At 41.8% G+C, this 24,647-nt stretch overlaps 1 long non-coding RNA gene across 2 annotated transcripts in view; it reads left to right on the plus strand.

Annotated features, from left to right (window-relative positions):
• The window catches only part of LOC102012565, a 56,315-nt gene that overhangs the window by 16,596 nt on the left and 15,072 nt on the right, over positions 1–24,647 (plus strand). The window contains exons 3-4 of one of the 2 annotated variants that reach the window (XR_001231617.1): positions 9,750–10,066; positions 17,352–17,543. This is a non-coding gene — a long non-coding RNA (uncharacterized LOC102012565). Of the gene's footprint in view, positions 1–9,749; positions 10,067–17,351; positions 17,544–24,647 lie in introns of those variants that run through there. The other variant, XR_264382.2, reaches the window with a different exon arrangement.

Below are 24,647 nucleotides of genomic sequence, written 5' to 3' on the forward strand. Positions count from 1 at the left end.
AGGAGAGGAGGGTTTCTCCTGCTTTAGAGGAGTGTAACCCTACCAACACCTTGATTTCTACCCAGGGACGGTGATTGGACTTCTGGCCTCCAGCATTTTGAGAGAATAAATTTCTGTTGTTTAAAAGGAAATGAATGCAGTGGATATAGAACTAAGTGGCAAAAACATTAGCTGAAGAGCTGAATCCATGAGGACGATCACTCCTAAATGGGCAGGACCTTTAGGAGCAGTGGGGCCAGGCTGGGCTAGGGAGGAGGGAAGAAGAAAGCAGAGGTCTAGAGCCTCTTATACCCATCCTTAGGCAGCACGAGCTCAGGGAGAAGATCTTCCTGGTGTCCTCCCTTTGATTCCTGCTCCCATCTTTCTCACTATGCCCACTGGTCTTCATGGTCACAAGGACAAGATTTGCCAAGGTGGTTTAAGGATGCCTAGGAATATGAGGTCATTGTGGTAGCACCTCAACAGCAGTGGAATTGGTACTTCAACCTGATGTCCCAGAAGCCACTGAGCTTCAAGACAGTGGTGGTGGCTCTGAAAGAGCTACCCGAGCCCCCAGGGCCCCATGCCTGGGCAGCCGGAAGGGGCTTCTGAACACTGAAGGTCTAGATTTCCAAACACAACTGCTCAGTCATCTCTCCCTTGACCCAGAATTCTTTTCTAAAGCTCTAATGCACACTGATCTGCCTCAGGAGATAAAAGCATGAATGAGCAAACAGCAAACAAATGCTCAAGAGAAGTTTCACATACAGCTAATCTCAGCTTGACAGACTTTTTCCTTTTCTAGGATACGTGTGTTTGTGGTTGTTATATTATATTGCACACATTAATATAGTCATATTTTCTGCTAGTAAAATTGCTCCTGGCTCATATAATGAGATGAAATATATCAGCATTTCATGATGTTCCGCAAAAAGCCCCATAACTTCCAGGTGCTCAGCCACATGGACAAGTTTGAGAACCACTGATCTATAATGAAGGGTAAAATCATTGAACACATAAGCAAGCAGGATGTTTGAAAGAAGCTATGTCACTAATTCATCAGCAGTCTGGGAGACAGTAACTACATGTGTGGATAAATGTGTGGTAGTAATTACATGTGTGGAGGAAAGTGGATAAATGTAAGTTATCTGAATTTTCAAAAAAGTATTTGATTACACTTCCTCCTAATAGAGTTGACATGAAACACTCCTGAGGACTCTTTTAGCCCTTGAAGCCAAACCAGAAAATCAGCCTCATTATGTCATGAGTCAAACACAGCCTCATTACTTCATGGCCACCCTTTACTGTCCACTCCAGTTTGTCCACACAAACAGATGCTGTACATATGAAAGCCACATCACAGATACAGGCTTAAGGGCCCTAGAGGTGATGTGGTCTCCTTCTCAATCAGCTGACTTGGGAAAATTTAAGAAGGGATCTTCCTGGGACCAGAGTATTGTGTCCCTGTTAGGGTTTGTAGTTTAAATGCCCCTTGAACGTTCATGTGTTGAACTCTTGCTCCTCAGCTTGTGGCACTATTGAAACATGGTGGAAACTATAGGACGTGGGGCCTAGTTGGGAGAAGTAGGCCACTGAGTGGCATGCCCTTGAAGGGGATATTGGGCCTCTCTCACTCTCTTTTCCCTGCCTACTATGATGTGAGCTATTTTGGTTTACCAGAAGCTCTCTACCATGATGTTTTGCTTCACCATAGTCCTAGAAACACAGAACCAAGTTCTCATGGACTATAACCTCTGAAACCATGAGCCAAAATAAATCTTTCCTCCTTTAAGCTGATTTTTCATCACAGTGATAGAAAGTGGACTAACATACTCCCTGATCTGAACTACATCCTACTGAGCCATCACATGAATCCCAGATGGGGACCTCAAGTCCCTGCAAACTGTTCTCTGCAGTTGTTTATAGGAAAACATTCTGCAAAGGCCAAGAAGTCTGGACACTGACCTCCTGCCAGAGAACCTTGTTCTGACTATGAACTCGGCAAGGGACTTGCCACAGCTGGTGTACACATGCTTCTTGGCCACAAGACATCTCCAAACTGGGGACATGTCATTCACAGAAATTTGGTGATGATCACTGGGATGATGCTTTGGGATAAGAAGACAGCAAAGTAAAGTCATTAGTAATTATAATATGACTTTTAATAATAATTTAGTACTATAAGATGAGGATTACAAAGAAGAAAATGGTTATGAAAGAGCAGTGGACTACTTAGAAAATAGGGGATCCAACTTAGCCCCAGAAAGAGTGACTCCAAATCAATTAGACATGGTTCTTTGTAAAACTGAGTGTATGACTAGGAAGCATAGGCAGAGAGCTGAGCTAGGCAGAGAGGGAAAAATAGATTGAGCAGAATCCTTCTTGGATGGATGCATAATGACTCTTACAGCAGAAGATGAGTTTAGGGGTGGGTTGTCCATGCAGTAGCAGTGCGTCCAGTCTCTACACTGTATCACACACTGTTCTGGGCTCTGGGGAAACAGCTGTTCGGAAGAAAGGCCCTTTCTTGCCTTTCAAGGAATGAGCTCTTTTGGGGGAGAATCTTTAAGAAGGTGGTCCTCAAGGTATCAGATGATGTGGGCTGGGGCTGTGATGTGAAACCAAGGATTCAACAAAGAACATAGAGGGGCACTTCCCCCAAACCAGGGAAGTTGTGGGAGGAATGGATGTCCCTGTGGAGGAACCTTGGCTCACTCAACTCTGGGCAGTGGTTCCCACATAAGGACACACCGCCCTCCCTGAGTTCTCCTCCCTGCCCCTCCACCCCCCAGCACAAATAGCTTTGAAAGCATTTTAATGAGTGATCCCATTCATAATGCAGCTACTACAGCCCCAGAAGCTCAGACAACAGGCAACATCATGGAGTCAACCCTATTATAAATATTTGATCTTCTAAAACAGTATGCCTGTAAATATTATTTGCTGCCCTGGAAAGCTTCAAGCTAGTAGTTTTAATTTCCCACATTAGGAACCTAACGAAGAAGATTTCAGAGGATACCCTCTGGGGACAGGGCTTACTGGCAGGCTCCATGCTAGGTCCAGGGAGGAGGGGAAATGTGAATTAGGTGGTGCCAGTTTGAGGAGGAAGAAAGGTCAGCTGGGGGTGGCAGTACTTGGATGCAGGGTAAGAAACCTGTGCTGGGCACTTAAGGAGAAAGACTGTTTTGGGGGTTCCTGGAGGACAGAGTGGGGAGTCTGTCCTTTATAAGACTGCCCATCTAGGTGAAGGGCAGGGGTCTAGAACCAGCTCTGCTTTAGATGTAGTAGGTGGCCTTGGCTCCAAACAAAATCACCTCACTTGCAAAACACAAATACAGTAAGGCTCAGCTCTATCTTTTGGCATGAGTGCTTGGGAGGAGCTGGGTGCTGGCCCAGGGCTCTGGGTGTGACCCCATGCTTAGGAAAGGCCGGCTGCAAGTGCTGCTTGGCTTTCAAGGAGCTCCAGCTCCAGCTGTGGGCTGCAGCATGGCAGATGGTGCTGCTGCCCACCTCTGCCTTCACGTTAGAACCCAGTCCCACCAACAAGGCCCATCTGGCTCTTTGCAGGCTGCACCTTCTCCTTTTCTGCATTCTGTCCTCTCTGGCACAGGCCCCGGCTCCAACAGACAGCTTACAGTTGCCCGTCACAGCTGTCTTGTACTCTTTGCTCTTCTCCAGGTATGGCCGCCACTCCTCCCCACCCACTTTTGGCTTGCTTCTTCCTTCGGTACCTGCTGGGGCATCCACCATGGAGCCTCCTGGATGCTCAGGCACCCTGTTACATCTCTGGGTCTTTGGGGCTCTGGACCTGTGCAGGAACATGTTGGTTTCCTCCTCCTTGCTCCCCGGTGAGCAAAGATGGTGTCTTACTCCTCTCTACTTTCTAGACCAGCAGAGTGCTGGCTGTGGGGTGCTCACTGGTGAACAAGTAAATGTATTTATTTACAGAAATTTATTATCTTGAAAGAATTTTCATACTTGATGTGCCATGCGTTTCATCAAAGTTCCGAAGAGCACTGTGATACTTGTAAGAGCTATACGGAGGGTAAGTGACTTGTCTGGTGCACTTGGAGCATGACAGCGGCTGAGGCTCACCTGCATCCTGGCTCGGGGCAGCCCCGGGGGATTGCACAATGTTCTCAGGTCTGGGTTATCTGAGCTGATTCAAGGCATCTGCTTCTGACCTTGGCTGATTGACAAGTTGAGGGCACCTGTAGGAATATCAGCCCTGGAACTTCTGCAGTTGGGGGTTGTTGGGGTTGAGGTTGCAGAAAGGTTGTTTCCTGGCGCAAGAATCCCTCAAGAGCCCCCAGGGTCATTGGAACCTATATGTGGGCTCTCAAACTCCCTGAGACACACTTTTTTGAGTGGTTACAGCCACATGCCTGAAGGAGAAAACAGGTACAGAGACCTTGGGTCACCCACCCAAGGTCACACAGCTAGTCAGTGGTAGAACTTGGCAAGGATCTTAAATTTTAATGACTGCATATTTCCATGGGTCTTTGACACAGAGATCATGCCAGGGCCTAAAAGAAATCTAGCCCCTACGAAGGCTGGTGCTGATGATTTAAAGGGCCTGGCTGCGTTTAATCTTCCTGCTGGGCTCCCTCATTTTAGAAAATGTTAAGATTTAGGAGCTCATAAAACTGAGCTATAACATGCCCTGCCAAGAGCTCTGCATGGGGCTCTCTATCCTAGGCTGCCCCCACCAGGGGTCCCAATCTTGTCCCAAGTCACTCTAGGACATGTCTGCAGTTGATGAAAGCTGCTGGGCTCTTTGTATCCTCAAGGGGCCTATCAGACTGTCATGTCTTTGCCAGAACCAGAATGACACGACAATGGACACTGTGATGGATGGGATTTGCACATCATTCAGGATCTGGCAATAGAAATGTTGGGCATCGAGGTGCAGCTTGGTCACAAAAGCAAATGAGCGATGACAAGCATCTGCACAAAGATCATGTTCTTGTTGCCATAGCCAGACACTGATACCCAGGGAAGCCACTCTGGCTACTATCACCTGTCCTCACAACCTATTTCCACTGCAGTACTCTTTACTTGCAGCCCCTTCCAAAGATAAGAGCTCATGTCCCCAACGCATACTTTTTCCAGCCGTGACTCCTACACCTGGCAAGAACAATCCTGTAGCAGACATCCATGTATGTGTGAGATGGAAGGATGGATTCTATGGAAGAATGGAAGATGGATTCTATGTATTTCTTGCTGGATCCACGCCTTTTGCAAGATCCTTGCATGAAGAGGTGGAAGGTCTTTTTCCTTATCTCTTAAATCTGGGCTACATTTGTCATTTGTTTTTGCTGATAGGATACACTGGAAGTGATAATGTACCCATTTTTAGCCAAGACCTCATGATGCCTCTTGGACTCCTTGCTTTTTCTCTTGGAAGCCTACTGAGCTGCCACGTCAGTAAGCAGGATCTGGCTTACTGGTGATGAGAGCTATATGGCCTTCTCACCCCACTTGCACACCCTGCAGCTGGCCAACCACTGTATACGCATGTGAGGGGCCTCAAACTGTGACCTCATCTGACCAGCAGATGCAAGAGTGAGCACAGCTCAGATATTATGCCTTGTGTCTAGACGTTCCCCCAAAGCCTTATGCAGTCATAGGTGGGGCTTTTGTAGCCAGGGCTGAATCTAGAGTGTGTGATTGATTCATGATGCAATGCTAGGATTAAGGGTGGGTCATTACAAAATCACTCCACTGATTGGATTGGCACTGTCCTAATCCCTGGCCTGGATAAAATAGAAGGGACAGAAAGAGGCTGTCTTTTCCTTTCTTGCTTGCTTTTGCTATCTTCTGCTTGCCATGAACTGGTTCTCTTCTGCCATGCCACCCTGCCTTGGAGCTAGCCGATTATGGACTGAAACCTCTACAAACTGTGAGCTAAATAAACCTTTCCTCCTTTAACTTTAGGTGTTGGGTATTTTGCCTCAGAAATGAGAAAAGGAGCTAAGACATTGGTCCAGGTCAGCCACTCTTGGGTTGCATCTGCCCCCACTGAACCACAGTCTTATGACAGGCTGCTGTTGTCATGCTTGCTGCTTGTAAACAACTTAGGTATGGTTAAATTACCTACTGATTGCTAACTTTCTACCAGTGTAGAAACCCCCGGTATGCCTCCACCCTAGGATGGTCCCAAACCCTTGTCTTTAGAAATCTCTTCCTTGTTCTTTAATGTTCTGTGCCCTAATCTCCTGCCACATCCTAGCTAGAGGCTCTCACCTCAACTTTGGACTTCTCTTCTAAGTCCATATCCAAGATATTGTGCAAACCTTTCTATTAATGTTCAACCAACACTCATGAGCACCTTCTGTGTAAAAGACATCCATCTATGGAGGTAAAGAAAATTAACATGGCTTTTGTCTTTAATATGTTTAGTAACGGGGCTGGGGATTTAGCTCAGCGGCAAAAGCGCCTGCCTGGCAAGCGCAAGGTCGTGAGTTCAGTTCCTGGTACCGGAGAAAAACCAAAAAAAAAAAAAAAAAAAAAAAAAAAAAATATGTTTAGTAACAGTACCAATATTAACAATAGTTGATGTCTGCATGGTACTTGAGGAATTTAAAGAGCATTTACATGTATCCTACATTTGAACTTATGATTTAGGGGGTGATGTAGCAGTTCATGTCCATATTCAGCTATTACTGCATGTCTGCTCTACACACAGTACCACGATAGATGCTGGTAAAAGAAGCAGCTGTCACAGGGTCCCTGTAAAGAGTCAAGCTTCATTAAGTGCTGAAGTGGTAGATTCCATTCCTTTTTAGCCTGTTCCCTGCCTGGAGGAAATGGAAAGGCTAATCTGAGGGCCACAAGGAAAAATGTAAAGTTCTACCTTTAGTTTCAAAAGATCGGTTTGCAAGTATAGGTTAAGGGAGCCATGCTTAACATCAGTCCTGAGAGTGAAAGATCGGAGAGAAACTGGTTGTCAGAGCGACCAAACAGCCAGTGCAGTGTCAGGTTACAGGATGAACACTATGATATCATGTTACCAGATGTGACTGGCGAGGCTGGCTGGAACATGTCTAGGGAAAGGTCTTCCCAGTCTGGCTCCATGTTCTCAGGGCAGATAAACAGGCCAGAGAGTATGCAGAAGGAAACGCTGGGATGGAAAAGAGTTGGGGAATGATCTGGATTGCTTAAGGAATGTAGGATGTTTAATCCAAGAAAGAAGAGGCTAAAGAGAGATGGAAGGGTGGCTTCTAATGTTTGAAAAGCCTGTTGTGTTTAGGAGGGCTGAACATTCCCCTTCTTGGCAAAGAAGCAAGAATGGACAGAGTGACAGTAGAGAAACTGGAAAGAGATCACTAACTTACTAAGTGATTTTATAGCATCTGAGCCCCATACCAGAGCAAGTTTTTCCCCTACAAAGAGCCTCAGGATCCAGTGTTTGAATTTATATTATTTATCTTCCTATTGTTGGGACAAAATACCTGACATGTAAAACTTAAAGGAGGAAAGGTTTATTTTGGCTCACAATTTCAGAAGTCTTAGTCCATGGTTAAGTGGGTCAAAGGCAGAAATGGCATGGTGGAGGAAAGGTGCTCACCTCATGGCAGTCAGGAAGCAGAAAGAGAAGAGGAAGAGCCCAAGAAGAGATACACTCTTCAGAGGCATGCCCTACTGATCCGCTTCATTCAACCAGGTCCACCTCCTAACAGCTCATTCTACACTAATGAACTCATCAGTGTATTAATCCACTGATGAACTTAGCATCCTCCACACATGAATCTTGGGGATACTTCATATTTAGACTGTCACAGCCCATTGCTGGGCTGAGTAGGAGCAGGGATAAGTGGTGACTTCTCAGGTTTTTTCTGCCTCTGAGTTCCTGAGAAGAGCTCCACAATGTGGCTTTTGAGCCCTCTTTTAAAAGGCAGCTGAAGAGGTTAGTTGTAAGAACAGTTCCATCAAATGTTGGACTCTGGTGGCCGCTAAGAACATCTAGATGTGGTTTGTGCCAAGAGGATGCATGTTAGCCTTTCAACAAGGATTTAGAGAAAGGTTTTATCTGTATAAAGGCCCAAGGGTCTGTATAATATAAACATCACCTATAATTACATACCCCTATGGCATCTACAGAGTGTGAGGTGTAATTTATAATTCTACCCCAAAGAGGTAGGTCCCCCTTTTCATTATGACAACTAACTTATCTTTCCCAATTAAAGAGTGCAAGGGTTTTGTCTTAGTTACTTTCCTCATTGCTGAGCGATAATATCCAACATCTACAATTTAAAGGGGAGAGGCTTATTTCCGTTCACATTTTAGAGGTTTTAATCCTTGCATGGTCCGCCAGCTCCAAGGCAGGATGACAAGGCAGAGGGCCATGGCAGAGGAGAGCTGCTCATTGCATGGTGCACAGGAAACAGAGAAAGGAGGAGCTGGGGAGAGAGAGACACACACACCCTTCCAGGCCACACCCCCAGTGACCCACCTCTTCCCAACAGACCCTACCTCTTAACAGCAAGTTAGTGATAAGGCCCCATAATCCAGTCATCTTCCAAAAGCCCTCCTTTGAGTACATGAGGCTCTTATGAGCCATCTAGACATAAACTATAATGAGTGTGGAGCCTCTGTGTTAACAGTAAGGCAGACAGAACAGGGCTGGAACTAACCACCCGGGGGTGGTCAGAACAGTAGGCCTGCAGCACGGAGACACATCAGCCAGGGCAGGAGATGAGGTGGGTGCTGCTCACTGGCTTTTGGCCAGCTGCTTTGGGACAATGATATTGTTGATGATAACAGTGATCATAGTTGATATCTACTGAGTCCCTTACTATATACCAACGCCAGAGACTATGTGCTACATATTATCATCTCATTTTAACCTTACAACAATCCAGTGCTGTAGATGTTCTTATTAACTCTATTTTATAGAAGAGTAATTAAAGCACAGAAAATGTAAGCAACTCATCCAAGGTCACACGACCAGGAAGTAGCCGAGATTTCATTAGAACCTAGATCGTCTGGCGTAAGCCTGCACTTTTAGTCTCTTCCCAGTCACATCTTGTCTGTTTCTGTAGTGCCCAGGAAGGACCATCTGTCTGTCTTTTAGTCATCTGCAGTCCCATAGAGTGATGGCATCAAGAAACATTTCAAGAGCACCACGCAATCCCACACCCTCAATATATTGATTCCTCCTCTGGAATGAGATAGGAGAGAAAGATGAGTTCTGCCTGGTGGCATAAATTAGCTCTGTGCCCTTGGGTTTTGTGTCACTGTGCTGCCTCTTTGCCATTCAGGTGCTGGCCCGCGTGCAGCAGTACTGTTGCTTAGGAGCAATTCACGACCCGCACATGGCAAGTGCTGGGGCGACAGCTTCCACGCTGAACCTAAACAAATGGCAGAACAGAGCAGAGGGCAATGCAATTTACAAGGAATCTTAGCAACCAGGCAACGGGCAATAAACCAGAAAATCGCCGAGGAAACTCAGTGGAGCATGAGCTAAACGAATTGCAGGATTTGTGAACCAATTTACACCTATCAGAGGAGGGGTGAGAAAGGCACACGGTGGCTCCAAAACAATGGACAGAGAATTGTGAAGCTGTCACCTCCAGTGACTTTTCCAAGGGCAGCAAGGACACACAGTCCCTGCTGCACACAGCTGGACTGGCCTCTGGGCCATTACTAAGCGGACTTTGAGCTTCACTCTTTGAGAGGGATCCAGGGCATGTCACCGCTGTGGAGGGATAGATGTCAGGTGTAGGGTGAATGTGCAAACGGACTGACTCTTTTCTTTGCTCCCACAGACTCAATAAACGATAAACAAGCATTGTCAACCAGAACTGGGATCTACCTTTGGCTTCCATCCCCAGAAGCAAATCTCATAAGAAGTGAGCACCATTGTTCACAAGGAGGGCTTTGCAGGAGGTGGAGGATGCTCATAAGAGTGTGGAAAATAAGCAAAGATGAGCAACATCTTTGTGGGATGATGCTAGCACACGTCTGCTCAGAGACAGAGTCTCCTCCTGGGAGCTCTGGGAGGAACAAATTCACCTCTCCTTGGGACTTGTGGATGGAGAAATGCAGAAAAGGACAGGGTTTTGAGACACAGACATCTACCTGGGTAAGCAAAAGTGCCACAAAGGCACACAATGGTGAATGTGTCACTTTCAAGTAGTTGGGCACATTCGTGTCTCACTGAGTGAATCAGTGCCCTAATAGTAATACACATGCGAGGGATATGCAACGCTTTAGAAACATTTTAATGAGGGGCCTGTGCTAGTCAGCTTTATGTCACTGCCTGGGACAGCCTATAAAGAGAAAAGGTTTGTTTTAAAGGTTTCAGTCTATGCACAAGTGGGCCGATAGTAGGGGTGCTGCATGGTGGTGGCAGGATCACGTGACAGAGCAAATTACTCATCTCACAGCCAGGGAGCAAAAGAGCCAAGAGAAAGAGGCTGAGGTCCCACTGTCCCCTGAAAGGTCACCCTCAGTGACCTAAGGACCTCCCCCTAGGGCTCCCTTCTAAAACTACCCCCATCTTCCAGTTGTTCCATCATGGGAACCAAATCTTTAACTCCTTGGCCTTTGGGGGCATTTAGCAGCCAAACTATAGCAGAGACCGGTGTGCTCCCCATGAGTATAACTCTTGCTCCTACTTCTAGAAGGCAGGGAGTGAGACACCACATTGTAAACAAATGGGCTTCAGTTTCCCCATCTGTAAAATGGAGAAGTTGGAACCAAAGTTCCCTAGGGCCACATCCAGCTCTGCCTTGTGCTTCAGTGATTTTCATGTGTAGCAGGGAGCTCAGGCTGTATGCTAGAGAAGCAGCATAGTCCAGATCTCCCACAGCCACACAAAGATCCTCCCAGAAACTTCTGGAAAGCTGGCTGATTATCCATTGCTCCTTTTTACTGAGTACTTCAGCTCTCTCAGTCACAGAATGGCTCCCTAAGGTCTCACTACTGCTTAGCATGACATAGACGGGGCCCTGCAAGTTCCTGCCACAATTTTTGTATAAGAAGCCACCTCTGATGAGGGGTTCAAGTGGGAGGATGCAATGGCAAATATGGCTGCTGCTAGGAAACCAGGACCTAGCCTGCTGAGCCTGTTCCTAAGGATGGGCAGAGACTGCATCCATGACCAGGACCACTTTGTCTACCAAACAGTGATTCCTATGCATGAGCTAAACTGAAAGGTGGCAGCATTGTATGGGTCCTGGAGTTGGACACGGTTGGGATTAAATTCTCCTCTGTGGGGTTGTGAGGCTTGTATCAATCTTGTAAGTGTATCAGATGTCAATCTCCTTGCATGTACAGCAAAAATAATAATACCTGCCACACAATTGTAGGGAGTGCCTTACAGCACATGTAGGTACTTTGGGTAGGGCCTAGCTGGTTGTTAGCATATGCTTGGTAAGTTTTGATTATTTTTAGTATCAAGAACACACATTCCAGGAATTAAGGGGATACATACCTCCTTGTTCTTAGGAGATTCAAGCTGTAGGCCATGGACTCTACCCTGAGCTAGGGCCATTGGGACTGTAATAGAAGTAGAGGCTACTTTGTAGGTGACCTGGGAGTAAGTTGAATGGTTTGAAGAATCAAGGACAAAAGGATAGAGACCAGAACTAGAACCTGATCTTCAAGGATGGCTATTATAGAGTGTACCAGTCAGCTTCTGCTGCATAAGAAATCACCACAACACCTTATGCAACCTGTTTGCTTCATTCATGAATCTATGAGTCCTCTGGGGACATTCTGCTTTGTCTGGCCCCAGGATGAAGGAGCTGAAGGTCTCCAAGAGAAGTTGTGCTCATGCTTTAGAAGAAACATAAGGGAGCCAAGCAAGTGGAAGCTCACCAGTTCTCTAGGCTTAGGCTTCTGTCCCATTCTATTGACCAAAGCAAGTCATAGGACCAAGCTTCAAGTCAAGGAGCTGAGAAGTTAGGAGAGATGAATTGTGGCCTCTGATTCGATCAGTTACTTAATGAGTGGGCTTTAGTGAGTAGGGGGGATTTAAGAGGCAGAGATATCCCCAAGGGGACAAATGTAAAAGTGGGGAAACATGCCTGTATCATCTGGTGGGGTGTCTTTGAAGGGGGGCTACGAGTCCCCCATAATGACCCTCTGTCTTCGGGTCTTTGCTTTCTGGCAAAGAATGGAGAAGTAGAGCTCTTAGCGAAAAATGGGGGAGCCAAGACTAGTATAGTGCAAAGTGAACATTTATTTAAAGTGGTAAATGCAAAAGAAGCAGAAGAGCTGCAAGATAGGGGGTGTCCTCTGGGATGCCCCCGGTGAGTAGGAGATGTGTTCATACACATTCGTCAGCAAGACTTTCCAGGACTTCATTTAGAAGGATAATGACTAAATGACACCAGTATAAGACAATTCATCCCTAAGAAAACTCTTTCCCTCCCTGTCAAGTTTAATGTTCCCAAGTGCTTCTTATTACGGCTGTTTAGGTGCAGCTGCCTGGAAATAGTAGGAGAGAATTTAGGGTTAATGAAAGCAATTATTAATTAGTAAGGCAGGCATGACTCTAAAAGAGATGACCTGGAGGTCAAGATGATTGTTTGTTTATTCATGATTTGTATTCCTATTAACTTCCAATCAGATTTGAGATGACTGACAATTAAAAATATAGGCTGTAGGACATGAGTTTAAAGATAAAATATCCAAAGTTATATGGATGAAGAGATGAAATGATTAAACCAGAAACTTAGCAGAAGATAGTTACTGCAATTGCGCATTAAATTGAGCTAAAGCGAAAGGGAAAATGTGATGAGTTATTGGATAAAAGAAACTATAGCCATTTGTCAGGAGAGCCAAACTTTTCCCTGACACTCCATGTGAGTTTAAATTTATCATAAGAATCTCAATAAAAGGGACAGAGAAGCATATAACAGACATTCTCTTCAAAGATTTTGCAGAAGATGCAGAAACATTCTTCAGACAGTCGTTTATTATATCGACCCTGAGTAAGAGCTGAGAACTTAAGGATGAACTTGCTAGATTTAATATAGTCCCAGCTAATGGATTATAGATTGTTATAGCTGGAGGCCCTGTTAGGAGTGTTTAGGAGCCCAGTACTGGAGCCAGTGGTCAAAGCCTTAGAAGTGCATGGCTTTCCCTGGCCAGACATCTCATGGTTTATGTACTCGTGGAAGTGTGAGAGTCAAGTGAGGCAGTGTCCTGAGTGGATGAAGGTGGGAAAACCCTCTGTAGGAAGAAATGTGAAGAATCAGACTGCAAAGTGGAACAAAACCATATCGTCTGATTTACTTGAACTCAGTGTAAGTGCCAGGAAAGAACGAAGAGGAATCCACTAGCGTGTTCACAGTGGTAACCTCTGGGTGGTGGGGTTTGGGGAAACTCTATAACTGTCTTTCCTTTTTTTTTTTTTTTTTTGTTTTTGTCTTTTCAAATCTAGATTGAGCTGGTAAAATTTTACAAATAGGAAAAAATAAAAAACAATTTTTTAATGTAAGTCCCCCCCCCTTTTTTTTTTGTTTGAAAACTTTAGTTGTAGAGAAGAATTTAAGCAACAGCCTATGATTTTTGTTTTTGTTCAGGTACTTGGGATTGAACCCAGGGGGCACCAGTTCTTTAAAATTATTTTTAATTTTTATTTTGAGACAGAGTTTTGCTAAATTGCCCAGGCTGCCCTTAAACTTGCAATCCTTGTGCCTCTCCTCCCAAGTAGATAGGATTTCAAGGGCCCAACAGTGATAGTCTATGTATTGTTGACCCTTTTTAAGCAGATGGGAATAAGACTTGCAGAACTATGGACACTTCATTCCTATATCAGCTTTCTCACAGCTTCTAAACCTCGCGCTATCCTTTAGAATGGTGTAAGTAAATTACACACCATTAATTTCATAGTGAGATAAAGAAGGTAATGGCAGAACATGGCAGCTATGATCCACTGAATGTACGGCTGTATTACTTCATTGATAAAACTTCTCTGGCAACAAAACTGGTGATTTTAGGCAAAAACATTAAAAGTGTTCATGCTTTCACTATATTAGTTTTACATATGGGAACTTGTCCTAAGGAAACGATCATGGATACAGGTGAAGACTGAGTTGTAAAACATTCATTACAGTATTATTTATGTGGCAAAATGTGGGAACAACCTAAATATTCACCATTGGTGATTTAGTTAAATACTGTTGTCCTACGTACAGTACAACAATCAAAAAAGATAGTGTGGAAGGCTTCTTAGTACAAGGGGCCATGTTTCATCGTCCTTTCTTAAATGAAAAGTGCAGGTTGAAAAAGTTCATGCAGAGGCTTCCTATGTGCCAAAAGAGAATACATATGTCAGTAGGATTATAGATGATTTTCTTTTCTTCCCTCATTCCTATTTTTGGCTTGCCTATATGTACTAAAATTTCTATTATGACTTCTATCTTGACTTTCTTTGCTAATAAGAAAAAAGACCTTTGTCCCCCAAAGCAGTGAGTGCTATTTCATAGTCTGTCTACTGAAAGAATACCTGTAGTATTAGGGGATCTTTAAGGAGCGTATTTGGAGCAGGCTTGCTCAGCTGGGGCTTGTAGAATTATTGACCTTTAAGCCATTTATCTCCACTGTCTTTTCCTTTCTGTCCCTCCTTGGGTTTGAAGCAATTTGTATGGGAGTCAGAAGCTCCAGAGACCCATTCTTCTCTCCCTTCCCTGCGGTGTCAACAGGATGATAGCGAAGGATTAGCTGCAGGATGATGGTGGGGCTAGATCTGAAACAGTGGTTTAGGAGCGATGCACCCTACCAGATGTGAAAATTATAGGAGGCAAGAACACGAGTGTTGCTGACCTGACATCCCCTGGCTTGTAAAAGATGACACATGTTTCTTTGGATACACCAACTTCCATGATGCAAGGGCCCAAAGCAGTGCCCTCTTGTCTGATGTGTGTGCTCCCTGAGATTTGTTTGGCTTTTTGCTATTAAGTTCAATCCCCAGAAAATTTATCTCAGTCCAATTTTTTACTGTGTTGCTGCTCTTTGCAGACAGGCTAAGACACACAAGCATTTTCTCTCTTGTTTTCTCTAGCTTATAAGCTACAAGAAGTGAAAGGCCATGTCTTGAGGGGAGAACAAATTTGGGCATGTCATGGTTGTGGCCTGGACTTTGTACTGTGAGATTAAAGGATGTCTGGTTGATAAAGATGGGGAAGAAAAAGCTAGGATGGAGGAAAGAATTTACAAACTACAGGAGTTTGGGGCCTGGAGAGGCCCAAGTGAAGCCAGTGAAGTGCCTCTGTTTGTTAGGATGCTTCTTAAAGCACGGCCCAGAGGTGTGGATGGAACTTGAGGCTTCTCTGTGTTTGACAGAAAGTAATATACATTGAGGTCTCTCAGATGCAGGGTGCTTTGTGTATGAGAGCTCGCTAAGCACACAGACATGCACAGGAAGTAGCTTATGACTGTCTACAATCTATATCTTAAGAGATCAAAGTTCAGAAGGGATGAATAATTCGCTCAAAGTCACACAACTAGAAAGTGGAGGAGACTGAATTTGAACCCAGGATGGTCTGGTTTCCAAAAATGAGCTCTCTGTGTTCTACCGTACTGATCTTCTTTACTGCCAATTTTTATTATTAATAAATTATTAAAATGATTAGGGTAGTGCTTTTACCTTGGCACTAAACAGTTTGTCAGAGGCACTTAATTTTAACATTTTAAATGCTTATTATTTTTAGCATGACTAGTTGTTTGCTTTTGTGACTATAAGCAGAGTTACTTCCGAGTGTTTTACCAAAGCAGAACCAATTTCTCATTTGTTCTTGTGGGAGATTGTAAAACTTATTTTATTTGGTTTTGATGTTCTGCAGAGGTCAGCAGTAGATGAGGAAGCACTTGGCTACTGAAGTGGATAATGGAAGGGATTTTGTTAGAGGCTGTGATGCAAGAGGGAAGAAGAACTCCCTCCCTAGGGCAAAAGTTTGGGGGTGTGGGTAACAATTTCAGGAAATTTTTTTTTTTACAAACGAACTTTAATAATTTATCTTGAGGTACTTTCAAACTTACAGGAATGTTGCAAGAAGATTTCAAAGAACTCCCATTATCCCTTTACCCACATTCCCCAAAGGTCAACACTTTGCTTCCTTGGCTTCATTACCTCTTTCTGTACACATCTATCCATTATCATCTTTCCTTTTCTGAGCTACTTGAGAATGAGCTATAGGCCTTATATATCCATCCCTAAATACTTCATTGTGTACCTCCCTAAATCAAGGATGTTCCTCTATACAACAACCACAAATCCTCCAAATCAACACATGACACAGATACAATATGGCTACCCAATTTACAGACCTTATTCAGAGCTGTCCACTACCCCATTAATCTTTCTTTTATTCAAGATGCAGTCCAAGATCACAAATGGCCTTTGGTTGTCATGTTTATCTATTCCCTTTCAATATGGAAGAGCTCCTCACTCTCCCTATCTTTCTTGACCTCACCAGGTTATAAAGAGGACAGGTCTCTCATTGGGTTTTCCCAGTGTTTCCTCAGGCCATGCTTTTTGATAGGAAAACCACAGAAATGAAGCTGGATTCTTCTCAGGGCATCTCATCAGGGGCATGCAGGCTTGACCTTCCTGTTTGTAGCAACATGAACCTTGATTATCTGTCCAGTCAAGGTGCCTGCCAGACTTCTCAACTCTAACATTACGATTTCCTTCTTGATGATTGACAAGAGATATTCCAGGGCTATGCCCATCTCACATTCCTCTCCCCAGTCTTAAGAATCACTAGACGCCTTTATCAACAACCCCTACAACAGTTGCTAAGTGGCAGTAATTGACTTCCATCATTCCTTCTACATTTATTTGTTGACGTTTTATGATGAAGTAGATCTATCTACTTATCTACCTACCTATGTATTCATATTAAATTGGACAGTGGCTTGTAACCCACTAATATCATATAGTTTGGTGCTTAGTTGTCCTGGATTTGGCTAATGAGTTCATTCAGACTGGTTTCTGTGTACTTTTGATGGTTCTACAATATCATTTGACATAAAGAATGTCAAAGGGTTTTCTAGAACAAGATGTTTCATCTTTGTTTTGTATTTTTCCTGCTCCTGAAATCAGCCAAGAAGCCCTGGTTCCTTTAACGAAAGGTGATGTTCAGAAACCAAGCATGGGGTATTCCTTTCTTGTGGGTATAATGGCTTTCTAGGCCATCTCAGCAAACAGAGCTGAAATCCCATGTTTGTGTGCACACACTACACCCACTCTGTACATATGTAGACACGTACATCTATCATCATCTGTCTGTTTGCTCACAAGCTCATAGGAACACTTCTAATTACAATTTGTCACCTCTGAATTCCACCTTTTGCTTCTCCATTAGTGAGAACCTGGCTCCAATTAGACTTAATTTATTTACTTCTCTTCTCAGTTCCCTTGTGTAAACAATGTCCTGACAATGCCAACTACCTCTGAGCTTGGAGACTTGCTCCCCATCTCACCCTGCTACAACTTTCTGCATCCTGGTCACTCTCCATCTTGTTAGATTCGCTGCACCTCAGCCCCTTGCCCCCTGACCACTGTCACCTTCAAAGGACTATGAGAAGAAAAAAGAAGAGAGAGAAGAGAAGGAAGAGCAATTTGAGGACTTGATCCATTTCCTTTTCTTTTTAGAAATATATTTTATATTGCATATGCTGACTATTTACTTGTTTACTTATTTATTACAGTGTTGGGGATCAAAGCAAGGACCTTAAACATGCCCAATGATTTGACTATTTTCTTCAGGGTCTTTATGTCATGCTTTCTGCTGTAGTTAACACAATCTGCAGTCACATTTCCTGGGAACTTATCACACTCACAGGCGATGCTCAAAGGGTAAACCTATCTTTATGTCAAAGGGCTCCTTCCCCATCTACTCTTACAGGTTACTAGAAGGGCACAGCTAAGGCATTGATTAGCTAGCATCTACAGTGGTCCTTCCTATCCAGGGTTTGAGCTGAGAGGGGCAGAGACTCTAGGTAGTGAAGTTCTGGGAATACCATGTAGTACTGGCTGGTAATAGCCCCGTCAGTGTGTCAGCATGGCCAGTGTGCAAAGAGAACTGAGGCTCAGAGTACAGGATGAATCTGGCTTTGTAGGGCCTGAAACTTGTACAACTTGGGGATCCTCCTTAAGAAAAAGAATATGAATGTGTCTTAGTTCACTTCCTGTTGCTATAGCTGGACACCATAGATTGGGTCATTTATAAAAGATAAAGTTTTACTTAGCACATGTTTCTGGAGGCTGGGAGGTGAAGGGACCTCATCAGGTAAAGATCTTGCTGGTGAGTGGTACAGGGTGTCAAATGGCAAAAGACTCAGCCAAACCCACTTTTGGGTTTTATAGCTAATTTACTCTCAAGATAATCCATTAACACATTAAATTTCAACATGAATTTTGTTGGGGACCCTTGTGGGATAGCAATGAGTATACAAGTCTGCAGTTTTTAGATGACTCCTGCTATTCTCATAACTGTCTTATTTAAATTAGCTCAAGCGGCTTTCTGTTTCTTCCTGCACCAAGAAGTCAGCACTCTTAGCACTGTTTTTCCTTCTTTCAATTCTAAAGGCAAACTCAGTTTAACTTTTTTTGTCCCTGAAACATTTCCTGCTTAACCAGACCACTGAGATGTGCAATAAAGTTTTGAATTTTTCTTACAATAAATAAAGAAGAATCAGAAGTTATAGTTTTGGCATTGCTATCTCAGGTTTTTGTCTGGTTCACACAGAGGCCTTCTAAATCAAGTGTCTGGGTGTCCTTCAGCATTGCTGGTGATTCAAGATTTCTGGGGACATTTTACATCCAGTTCCAAAGAGCTGTAAAGTTCAAAGCAGAAAAAGTTTTTACAACCACCAGTGGTAAATACATTTGGATGTGAAAATTAACCACTTTTGTAGGAGGCAGTGGACATCAGGTGAGCCGTGAGCTGTGAGTTAGGGAGTTAGTTGATTTTCCAGTAGGGGGCAGTGCACTAGAGGGAGTGTGGAGGCCCTCTGACCACCCAACTCCTAATTCTTGCTAAGAGGCCAGAGGAGCAGAGGGTGTCACCACTGCCCACACTGCTCTTCCTCCACTTAACAATGCAAGAGTGGTATGTGATTTGGAGATTTTCATAAAGGATATTACAAATTTACCATTACTGATGTCAAAAAGAAGGAAAGAGGATGGGAAGGAAGAGGAAGAAGGAAAGCAAGTAGAAAAGAAAGGAAAACATAAAAGTGCTAGAGCAAGAGGGAACTTCTTCATCATTTGATTAGTTCCTGGATCACATTGTAATTGGATTCACTAAGGAAGCAAGTTGCTTAACTTTCCTAAACATTGGGTCCCTCTTCTGTAAAATGGGTACAAAATGAACTTCTAAGCTCTTCATAAATGACAAAGTACAACAACCCAACCACAGCTAACAGTTGTGTATGAAGCATCAGGTTTTGTTCTGAGCATGTTATTGTATTATTTCACTTAGTCTTCATAACTCCTGAGTTAGGCACTATTTTTTAGGCTCTATTTTCATTCCATTTTACAGTTGAGGAAACAGACACAGAGAGATTAGATGATTTGTCGGAGGTCACTATTATTGTTTTTGTTACATCTGAATAAACAGGAAGTGCAGTCTTTAGAATACTGAAGCTCCTTCCCCATGGTTGTGGTATTAGTAAAATTAAAGATACTTTTTAAATTTCAGAGTGGGAACTTACAGCAGATTCTTTTCCCACTAACTGGGTAAAGCAGAAAGTTGGAGAAGATGTCTGGGGTGTGGCAGACACAACGTTTGACCTGGGAAGAGATGAAGAAAATCCTCTTGCTTGTCCTCAGGATGGGCAGGAACATCAGAGAAATAATCTGTCAAGTTAAAAAAAGAAATGACAGGAATAATGAAAGAATTGTTCAACATATCTAAAGAAGACACAGATGAAAAATAGAGGTACAAGAAAAATGAGGGAAACCTTGAACGAACAATATAGGAAAGAATTAGGATGCATGAGACAGATTCAAAGAGATATCCACAACATTAAAAATTCCACTGAAAGTTGGCAAAACTATTTTAATGAAACAGAAGATAGACTTCGCAGCTAGTGATCATGAAAGGAAAGATCTCTTAAAAATAACAAGAAACCAGGAAATAACTATTCAACAGCTGGAAGATGATGAAAAGAAAAACAATATAAGACATAAATGTCAATGAAAAAGCAGGAATCAACACAAATGACATAAAAAGATTATTTGCAGAAGTAATAGCAGAAAATTTCCCAAGCACAAGAACAGAATCTGACATACAGTAAGTGAGGCATATATAACTCCAAACAGCCATGACCAAAATAAATCTACACCCAGACAAATAATAATCAAAATCCCAGAAATTCAGTATAAAAACAGAATATTAAAAGCTTTTAGAGAAAATAAAACAGATCACCTGTAAAGGAAAGCCCATTAGAATTATGTCTGACTTCTAAACACAAACCCTCAAGTGAAGAAGAGCTTGGAGTGAAGTATTTCAAGCCCTGACAGAAAACAACTTTTAATGCAGACTGATATACCCTGCAAACTATCTTTCAAAATTAATGGAGAGATAAGATACTTCAATGAAAAAGAATAATTTAAGAAATTCATGACCACAAAACCAATGTTACAAAGAGTAATGAAAGATATTCTAGATAGAGATAAAAATGACCACAATTCCAAGAACAGCATCAGAAAAAAATCACCAGGGCAAGCAATTAAACAGAGGAGGAAAGCAGGGAACCAACAGCAGGAAAATAACATGACAAAGATAAGCTAATATATATCAGTTATGTCATTAATGTACAAAACCTCAATTCACCAATCAAAAGAAATAGATTGGCAAAATGGATCAAGAAACAAGATCCAACAATATGCTGTATACAAGAAACACATTTGATATAAAAAGAAATTCATAAACTGAAAGTCAAAGAATGGAAAACAATACTCCGTGCAATAGGAACAAAGAAAAAAAGCAGGGATAGCTATATTCCTTGCAGACAAGGTGAACTTCAAACCAAGAATGATCAAAAGAGATAAAGAGGGTCACTACATACTTATTAGGGGAAAATTTCAAGAGAAAGAGATAACAATCATAAACATATATGCACTAATACAGGAGCACCCAACTATATAAGACAAATATTAATAGACATAAAAAAATCAAATAAAACAATTGTAATGGTGGACCTTAAAACCACATTGTCACAAAGAGATAGATCTACTAGACAAAAAAATCAGCAAAGAAATAACAGAAATAACCAAACCTGTGAACAAACGGACTTAGTAATCACTTATTGAGTGTTCCAATCAACAACATCAGAATACACATTCTTCTCAGCTGCACATGGGGCATTCTCTAAAATAGACCGTATACTAACCCAAAGAACATGCTTAAGTAAATGTAAAGAAATTGAAATTATCCCATGTTTATTATCTGACCACAGTATAATGAAATTGGAAACTAATAACAAAAGAAACTGCAAAATCTCCACATACACATGGAAATTAAACAACACCTTTCTGAACAACCAATGGGTCATAGGTAAAATTCAGGAAGAAATTAAACAATATCTACAATCAAATGAGAATTCCAGTACAACTTATTGGCACCTGTGGGATGCAATGAAAGCAGTGCACAGAGGGAAATTTATAGTGGTGAATTACCACATCAAGAAAACAGAATAAGCACAAATGCACAACCTAAAGTCATGCCTCAAGCTTCTAAAATAAAAGAGAAAGTTAATTCCAAAGCCCAAAGAAGGGAGGAAATTATAAAGATCAGAGCAGAAATTAATGCAATGGAGACCAAGAAAACAATACAAAGAATAATGAATTGAAGAGTCTGTTCTTTGAAAAAGTTCAATAAAATTGATAAACCCCAATCAACCTTATCAAAAAAGGAAAGAAAAAACTCAAAATTATGCAATAAAGAATGAAAATAGTGAAATCACTGCAGATCCTGTGGAAATTCAAAAGATCTTCAATACCGACTTTGAAAACTTTTACTTTCATAGGATGGAAAACACAGAAAAAATGGATAGATTCCTAGAAATGTATGAATTATCAAAGTTGAATCAAAAAGATATAAAAATTCTGAACAACCCAATATTAGTTAATGAAATTGAAAATGTAATTAAAAATTTACCCACAAAGAGAAGCCCAGGTGCTGATGGGTTCATGGCTCAATTCTTCAAGAAATTTAGAGAAGACAACACCAGTATTTCTCAAACTCTTTAATTAAATTCAAAAGGAAGCAATTCTCCCTAAATCATTCCTGGAGGCAAGTATTACCCTGATACCAAAACCAGAGAAAGACCTAACCAAAAAAGAGAGCTACAGGCCAATCTCTCTAGTGAACATAGGTGCAAAAATCCTCAATAAAATACTGGCATACAGAATGCAGCAAATCATCAAGAATATTATACACCATGACCAAGCGGGATTCATTGCAGGGATGCCAGGATGGTTCAACATACACAAATCAATAAACGTAATACAGCACATAAACAGAGCCAAAGACACAAAACACATAATCATCTCAATAGATGCAGAAAAAGTTTTTGATAAATACTACAGCAACACTCATTCCTGATAAAAACTAACACTCGTTCCTGATAAAAACTCTACAGAAAATCAGAATAGATGGTTTTTACTTCAATCTGATAAAAGCCATGTATGACAAACCAACAGCAACATCACACTAAATGGACAATAACTGAAAGCTTTCACTCTAAAATCAGGAACAAGGATATCCACTGTCACCCCTTCTATACAATATAGCTCTGGAAACATTAGCCAGAGCAATTAGACAAGAGAGAGAAATAAAAGGAATAAGAATAGGAAAGGATGAAATTAAATCATCATTATTTGCAGATGATATGATACCCTATGTAGAAGACCCCAGAAACTCCACAAAAAGACTCCAAGAGTTCACAAGCCATTCAGTAGCATGACTGGATACAAGGTCAGCACTCAAAAATCAATAGTATTCCTATACACAAACAACAAATTCACTGAGAGAGAAATTAGGAAAACCACACCTTTCACAATAGCATCCCCCCAAAATGAAATACCTAGGAATCAATCTACAAAGGAAGTAAAACATCCATACATTGAAAATTATAGTACTCTGGAAAAGAGATTAGAGGGTATATAAGAAAATAGAGATATCCCTTGCTCATGGATAGGGAGAACCACCACTGTGAAAATGGCCATACTCCTAAAACTGTTATGCAGATTTAATGTAATCCTGATCAAAATACCATTAGCATACCTCACAGATCTAGAGAAAACAGTCCTAAAATTCATTTGGAAACAGAAGAAACCTAGAATAGCCATCACAATCCTGGGCAACAAAGACAAGGCAGGAGGCATCACAGTCTTCAAATTATACTACAAAGCTATTGTGATAAAATCAGCATGGTACTGGCAAAAAACAGACCTGAGGATCAGTAGAACAGATTAGAAGATGCAGACACAACTAAAAAGTCAGCCACCTTATCTCTGACAAAGGAACTAAACATGTTCACTGGAAGAAAGATAACCTTTTTCATGAATGGTGCTGGAAAAACTGGCTTTCCACATGCCAAAAACTAAAACTAGACCCATGTCTATCACCATGCACTAAACTAAAGACAAAATGGATCAAAAATCTAAATACTAAAACAGAATCACTAAATCTATTGGAAGAGACAGGTAGAAATCTTGAAGACATAGAGGTAGGCAGAGAGCTCATGAAGAAAAACTAAACTGCACAGGAAATACTTCAAAGAATCAACAACTTGCATCTCATCTTATTAAAAAGTTTTTGCACATCAAAAGAAATCACCAACTGAGTGAAAAGAAAACCCATGCACTGGGAAAGAATTTTAGTCAACTGGCCCTCAGACAAAGAACTTCTATCTAGAACATATAAAGAACTGAAAAAAATCAAGCAAATTTAGACCCAATCCAAAAATGGGAATCTGAGATGAATACACACTTCTCAGATGAAGAAATAGAAATGTCAAATAAATATATGAAAAATGTTCAGCATCGTTAGTCATTCTAGACATGCAAATTAAAACAACACTGAGATTTCATCTCATCCCAGAAAGAATGGCTATCATCAATAAATCAATAACAAATGTTGGTGGAACTATGGTGGAAAAGGAACCCTTCTCCACTGTTGGTGGGAGTGTAGACTGGTGCAACTACTATGGAAATCAGTGTTGAGAGTCTTCAAAAAACTAGGATTAGAGGTCTTTTTTGACCCAAGTATTTCCTTTCTGAGTATTTTCCCAGAAGAATTAAAAAGATCATACCACAATGATACATGTGCACCCATGTTTATAGCAGCACAATTTGTCATAGCTAAATCTTGGAAACAACTCAAATGTCTATCAGCTGAGGAATGGATGAACAAGATGTGGTATTTTTATACAGTGGAGTACTACTCAGCTGTAAGGAAGGATAAACTTGAGCCTTTCATAGGTTAAAGGATGCAACTAAAGACCATACTCATAAATGAAACAACTCAGACTCACATATGTAAACACTGTATTGTCTCCCTAGTGTAAGAAATTAAAAGAGTTAAATAAGATCCAAAATGTACAATAAATATTGTGGAAGGGAAAAAATAACAAAGAGCAACCAAGATGAGGGGAAAGGAGAAAAGAAGGAAGGGAAAAGAAATATATATATATAT

The sequence above is a fragment of the Chinchilla lanigera genome, unplaced genomic scaffold, assembly GCF_000276665.1.
Source record: "Chinchilla lanigera isolate Chin_1 unplaced genomic scaffold, ChiLan1.0 scaffold00106, whole genome shotgun sequence".
NCBI lineage: Eukaryota > Metazoa > Chordata > Mammalia > Rodentia > Chinchillidae > Chinchilla > Chinchilla lanigera.